The 6,134-nt window shown below is 37.0% G+C and overlaps 1 non-coding gene across 1 annotated transcript; it reads left to right on the forward strand.

The window, feature by feature from the left end:
* Positions 1 to 807: 807 nt before the first annotated feature.
* LOC113594776 (U6 spliceosomal RNA) lies at positions 808 to 910 on the forward strand. Its single transcript, XR_003415219.1, has one exon. It is a non-coding gene; the product is annotated as a U6 spliceosomal RNA (small nuclear RNA).
* Positions 911 to 6,134: the final 5,224 nt, after the last annotated feature.

The raw sequence follows: 6,134 nt of genomic DNA on the forward strand, positions 1-6,134 counted from the left end.
TCTCCCCAGCTCTCTCTGGCCCTCCACCCCATCAAAATAAATTTCAAAAAATAAATAAATAAACATTTTTAAAAATAAACGGTAATTCTGAAATTGAAATTGCATTTGTTAACCCTTGTTAATCAGTTTGACTCTTGACTGACATTTATTATTAACATATAGAGGGACGCCTGGGTGGCTTAGTTGGTTAAGCATCCATCTCTTGATTTTGGCTCCAGTTGTGATCTCACAGTTCGTGAGATGGAGCCCTGCGTTGAGCTCTGTGCTGACAGCAGGGAGCCTCTTGGGATCTCTCTCTCTCCTTCTCTCTCTGCCCCTCCCTCACTCACTGTCTCTCTCTCTCTCTCTCTCAAAATAAATAAATTAATTTAAGAAAATACAGACATCAGCTCATGTGTAGATGGTTAAGTTTTCATAGATTGATTATAATCAGCCACAGCTACTATGTGTAGCCAACCATTCTAACATTTCAGAAATATATTAATCTAATTTTAAAATAGACTGTTTTTATATATCACACACAAAAATACCTATCTCCAGATTGATAAAGTAATGAACGACAATGTACGACTACCATTAAAAAAAATAGTTCAATTTTAAGAAATCATTGAAATCATATAAACTAATACCAGCAACTTATAAATAGGAAAAATTAATTTCAATGAGGTAACATGGACTTTCCCCAGTACTATAACTTTTACCTTACATTCAGTGGGTGCTAGTAGCTAATCTCTAAAGGTGTCTTCCAACCAATTTCTTCTCTCCCTATATGCACAGGACACTTTTTAAATCAAGAGTGGAGCACGCTCACTTTAGCGGCAAATATATTGAAATTGAAATGATACAGAGAAGATTAACATGGCCCCTGCGCAAGGATGACTCACAAATTTGTGAAGCATTCCATATTTTTGGTGATTGCATATTTTGGTGATTTTTGGTGTGGAGGGGTCAACCTCTCCTCATACCTCTGTGATGTTGGTCTTAGGCCTGGCCACAGTGGTATCTCTGACTTTGGCTACTATTGTCCTGAGCCTTGCTAGGAGGCATCACACTGCTTCCCCCTGTGATATGCCCTGTGTCTGTTTCCAAAACAAAAACAAAAACAAAAGTGAAAAAAAAGAAGACTTGAGCTTCTTTCCTCTACCTTTGTTTGAGAAAGACTTTATTTTTCTTTCACTTTTGAAAGTGGCTTTCACTGGATGTGGGATTTTCCTGCAGCACTTTAAAGATGCACCTCTACTGTCATCTTTCTTATATTGTTTCTGACTAGAAGTCTGTTGTTTATCTTATTACTATTCCTCTGTAGGTAAGTATTCAGAGATTGAGCTTAAGATTTTCTTTTTGTTTTCAGTTTCCAACAGTTTGAATAAGATGTGCCTAGGCTTGGTGGGTTGTTTTGGATTTTTTTAATGAACTCTTCTTGGTGTTCTTTGAGGTTCTGAGATCTGTGGTTTGATGTCTGACACTAATTTTGAAAATATTCCAGTCATCATTTCTTCAAATATTTTTTTTTGCCCAATTCTCTCTTCCTTTTCCTCTGGGAGTCCAATTATGCATATGTTATACTATTTGATATTATACCATTTGATATCATATGGTCTGTTTGATTTTTCACCTTTTCTTCCTCTTTGTTTTTCAATTTGAATAATTTCTATTGACCTATCTTCAAGTTCACTAATTCTTTTCTAGGCTATGTCAAGGCTACTGATGAGCCCATTAAAGTCACTCTTTCTCTCTGTTACTGTATTTTTGACTTCTGGCACTTCCATTTGACTTTATCTTATAGTTTCTAACTCTGCTGAAAATGCCTTTCTTATCTTGCGTTTTTCTTTTCCATTAGAGCCTCTAACAAATTAATCGTAGTTATTCTAAGTTTTCTGTCTGATAGTTCCAGCGTTTTTGTCATATCTGAGTCTGGTTCCGATAATCACTTTATCTTTTCAGACTTTGTTTTCCTTGCCCTTTTGTGTATCTCATAAAGTTTTTTGTTGTTGTTGTTGTTGTTAGAATCTGGCCATGTTGTACAAAACGCTAGATAATGGAGTAAATAATTTTTTCAAGTTTAGAGATAAGCCTGCCTCTTTTCTGTAAGGTTTGTAGAATGGAGTTTTATATTCATCTAGTCAGAAGTTGGCAGAGTTTGAAGTTTTTTACTACTGTGATTACCCTCAGTGCACTACTGCATCAGATTCTTCTAGTGATATCTTGTGTTTACAGTATGAGTTAATTTACTCATGGATTTTCTCAACACTTGCTCCCTGTTTGGCCCCATATCTTTCCTTTGTACTGGTTTCCCACCGTACATTCCACTGTTATTTATACTCAACAATTGTTAATGTGGTGGTGGAGAGAGAGGCTCATTTTCTGATGCTCTAATTAAACCTCAGGCAGGCACTATGAACATTGTGAGTATGCCCTTTACGGATGTTCCTGCATCTTCTTCAGATGTTAAATTTGGTCTAGCACATATTCATTCCCTCCATCAGGGGTAGAGGTTTTTTCCCCTTGTTTCCCTTCCCCAGCTACAGTAGGTTCCCACCAGTATTCAAGCTCTGGTTTTAGTTGTCCTTTCCCCCTATGGATTAAGACTTTTGTTCCATAAGGGAGATAAATCCAGGTAAAGCTGTGGCTGTGCCTGCTGTTCCCTGCCTAAACCAGCACCTTGGGGAAGTGTTCTGGGAATTCTTGTTGGTCTTCTCTGTGAGCACCTGGTGGAGTTCTTAACTGGAAAAGCTGCAAGGGCATGCAATCCTTCCCATGTCTATAGCCTCCTGGGGCTTCATATTCTCCTTGAAGCCCATATTTAGTCTTTAGCAACTCATTAAAAGTTGCTAGCTGAATATTCTTACCAGCTTGTATGTTGTTTGGTGGTATCTGTTCAAGATAAGCAAATGCTTACATTTTATTTCTCCCTGTGGGTACCTCTCTCTCTATAGATTTTAAGTAGGTGATTATTCAGAGACCTAAGTTTTTGTAAGGGTTTACAAAATGTCAGTAGTACATGATTTGTCCTGTCTTGTCTTATTGTAGAGGTTGGAGAGATGTTTTATCCAGCTCTCTAATCTGAGTTGAAACACTCATTTCTCTCCTATAAAAATCATTTGAAAATAGCCTTATCTTGTGATTAGCTTTCACCAGTAAAATACAGTGGATGTGACATCCTCAGACTTTGAGACCAGACTTACAGAAGAGTGATAGCTTCCACCAGCTGCCTCTTAGAACTGTAAGCCACTATGAAAGAAATCTAGCCAATCCACTGAAGAGAGAAGCCACATGTAGGAGCCCCAAGGTTCCCAACATGTGAGTGAAGAAGCCATTTTGGGTCATCCAGCCTCATTTGCCATCTGACTGCAATCACATGTAGACCCTAAGCAAGACCAGCAGAATAACCACTCAGCTGAGCCCTAGTCAACACACAGAATCATGCAAAAATAAGCAGGTTGTTATTTTGAGCTACTAAGTTTTGAAGTGCTTTGTTATTTAGCAATAGATAGTAAAGCAGTGCTCAATAAATATTTGTATTATAAATAAATGAAAATGAGGGGCACCTGGGTGGCTCAGTCAGTTAAGTGTCTGACTTTGGCCCAGGTCGTAATCTCGCAGTTCATGGGTTCAAGCCCTGTGATGGGCTCTGTGCTGACAGCTCAGAGCCTGGAGCCTGCTTCAGATTCTGTGTCTCCCTCTCCCACTGCCCCTCCCCATCTCATGTTTTCTCTCTCTCTCTCTCTCTCTCTCTCAAGAATAAATAAACATTAAAAAAATGTTTTAATGTTAAACATATTACCGCAATGTTTAGATAGGTCTCTAAATACCACATCTGCCTCCTTCTAAGAGTATTAGGTGGCAAATATGTAAGGCACAGGACTAGGAAGAGAAAACAATCAACCCAGAGAATCTAGCAAATGAAAAGTGTTGTTATTTTTCCCCACAGGAGATGAAGAGTCAGTCTAGAGAATCAATGTGTTGTCTTGACCAAAGCAGACATTCAACAAAATGTAGCCACATGAAGCTCAAAATTAATTTGGGTGGAACTGAGAAGCCATTTGATTTGAATTTAAGGATCTTTCAGAGCCAGTCTTTGTAGATTATATTATTATTCCAAGGAAATTACCCCAAACGTATGTATAATATCTGAAAACATTTCCATGCTTATTTTAATTGGAAACTTGCCTGATTTACTTTAAAAAATATTTGTTTAAAGTTTTAACTACTCTGAAGAGTCAGAAAATGACTAAAAATTGTCAAAACTGACAATTTTAGCGACTCAGATAATAAATTATACCGCATACAATCAGTGCTGTTTTCTAACCAGAGCCTCTCTTAGAACTCAATTAAAGTTTAACAAAGGAGTACTAATGAGATGAATGAGTCAAAGACTGGTCAGCACAAAACAAAAATGAATTCCAGGAATTTAGATAAATAGGGCAAGTTCACAATTGGGATAAATTTAGAAACCTCTCTGAAGTATACTATTAGTTCCCTTATCAAGATTTCCTTAAAACAATTACTTTTATAAATCTTCTACTCCTGATGAGAAGAAGAACATTATGATCATAATACTATATAATTTTATAAGATGATGACCCTATCTGCCCCAGGCCTACATAGCTGAAAGTTAATGAAGTGTGCCTTCCCACAGAGACAGATTTCTCAGGCTATAATTGAAGAAACTGTATATACACTTCATGGCACATGAAGTAATTTTTTACACTCTAATTTTAACTTCCAGAATTTAATCTTTGACTTCCTAGGTTGCCTAGCTTAATTCAGCCTGGCTGACTAGTGCAAGAACTGCAATCATCAAGATTGGAGAGCAGCGATACTACTTTGCTTTAAGGAGGTAAAAGTACCATGAAAATAATGTCTTTTTTTGAGCTGTAATTAAAACAATGGTCAAGGCAGTAATAACAAGTGAATAGAGGCAGCTGTGAGAATTTGTGCTTGGGATTTCCTGTGGAAGTTGTAGATTTTTTCCCCCTTTTTCTCCTTTTTGATGGTAGTCAATGAATAAGACTTTGTTTATGTGATATAATGCTTCCTGCACAGGTGTAGCTTGAGATTTAGGAGGAACTTAAAGAGAGCATGAATCTACAATTTTTTTTTATTATTACAGATGGCTGTGTTGCAGCTGAGATTTTAAATTCTTCCTCAAAGAGAACAATGTAATTGTAAATTGAACCATAGTAGCCACTGTTGAGCTGGAGTTATTTTAATAAAGGAAAAAGTAGCATCTAATGTTTATTAAGACTTCACTATCTACAAGGCACTGTATAAAGCCTAGCTATTCTAATTCTCAGATACATCGGCTAAAAAATAATATTGTTCCCATTTAAAGATGTCAACACTGAAGCTCAGAAATAAGGAATCTATTTAAGGCTCTAAAACAAAATTGGTGGCCAAATTATAATATGAAACCAGTTGCTCATAGCATGATGTTTTCAGATACACTGTGATGATAATTAGGAGGCTTAAGTCATTAATAAATAAATTAACTGATTTCATAAATTCAATATTTATTGTGTGCCCCCTATAATCCAAAGCTTTGGAAAGCTTTGAGGAGGCAGAGAATTAGCAAAACTTAGTCTTTTCTTTTGGAAGCTTATGCTGTAAGATAGATCTCTGATGGTTTATGTTGATGAATCACCTCTCCTCAGTGAGACTGTCAGCATTCATTTATCCATTCATTTGATAAGAATGTATTGAGAACCTGTTCTGGGCTAGGTCCTATTTTAAACACTTTATAAGTAGTGAAGAAAGCAAGTAAGAAAAATACACCTTCTCTCTCATAACTCACCAAGTAGTGGAGCAGGCATTTAACAAGATACATAAATAAAATATATAAAATATTATTTAATAATAATTACTAAGTAGAAATAAATAAAGATGGAAGGGGGAAGGCATAGGAGGGTTGCGGTAACAGAAAGGGTAGCCAGAGAAGTCCACAGTGAAAAATGACAACGTAAAAGCCTTACGAAAGTAAGGGGAAGAAGCATGACGACAGATAGATGTCTGGGCAAAGAGCCTTCTTAGCACAGGTGGAGTGAGTGTCAAACTCTGAAGCAGGAGTTTTTCTGGGGAGGCTTTTGTGACTGATGCGGATGGTTGGGGAGAATGGCAGTAGATGAGGTCACAGG

Source organism: Acinonyx jubatus, chromosome F2 (genome assembly GCF_027475565.1).
Source record: "Acinonyx jubatus isolate Ajub_Pintada_27869175 chromosome F2, VMU_Ajub_asm_v1.0, whole genome shotgun sequence".
Lineage (NCBI taxonomy): Eukaryota > Metazoa > Chordata > Mammalia > Carnivora > Felidae > Acinonyx > Acinonyx jubatus.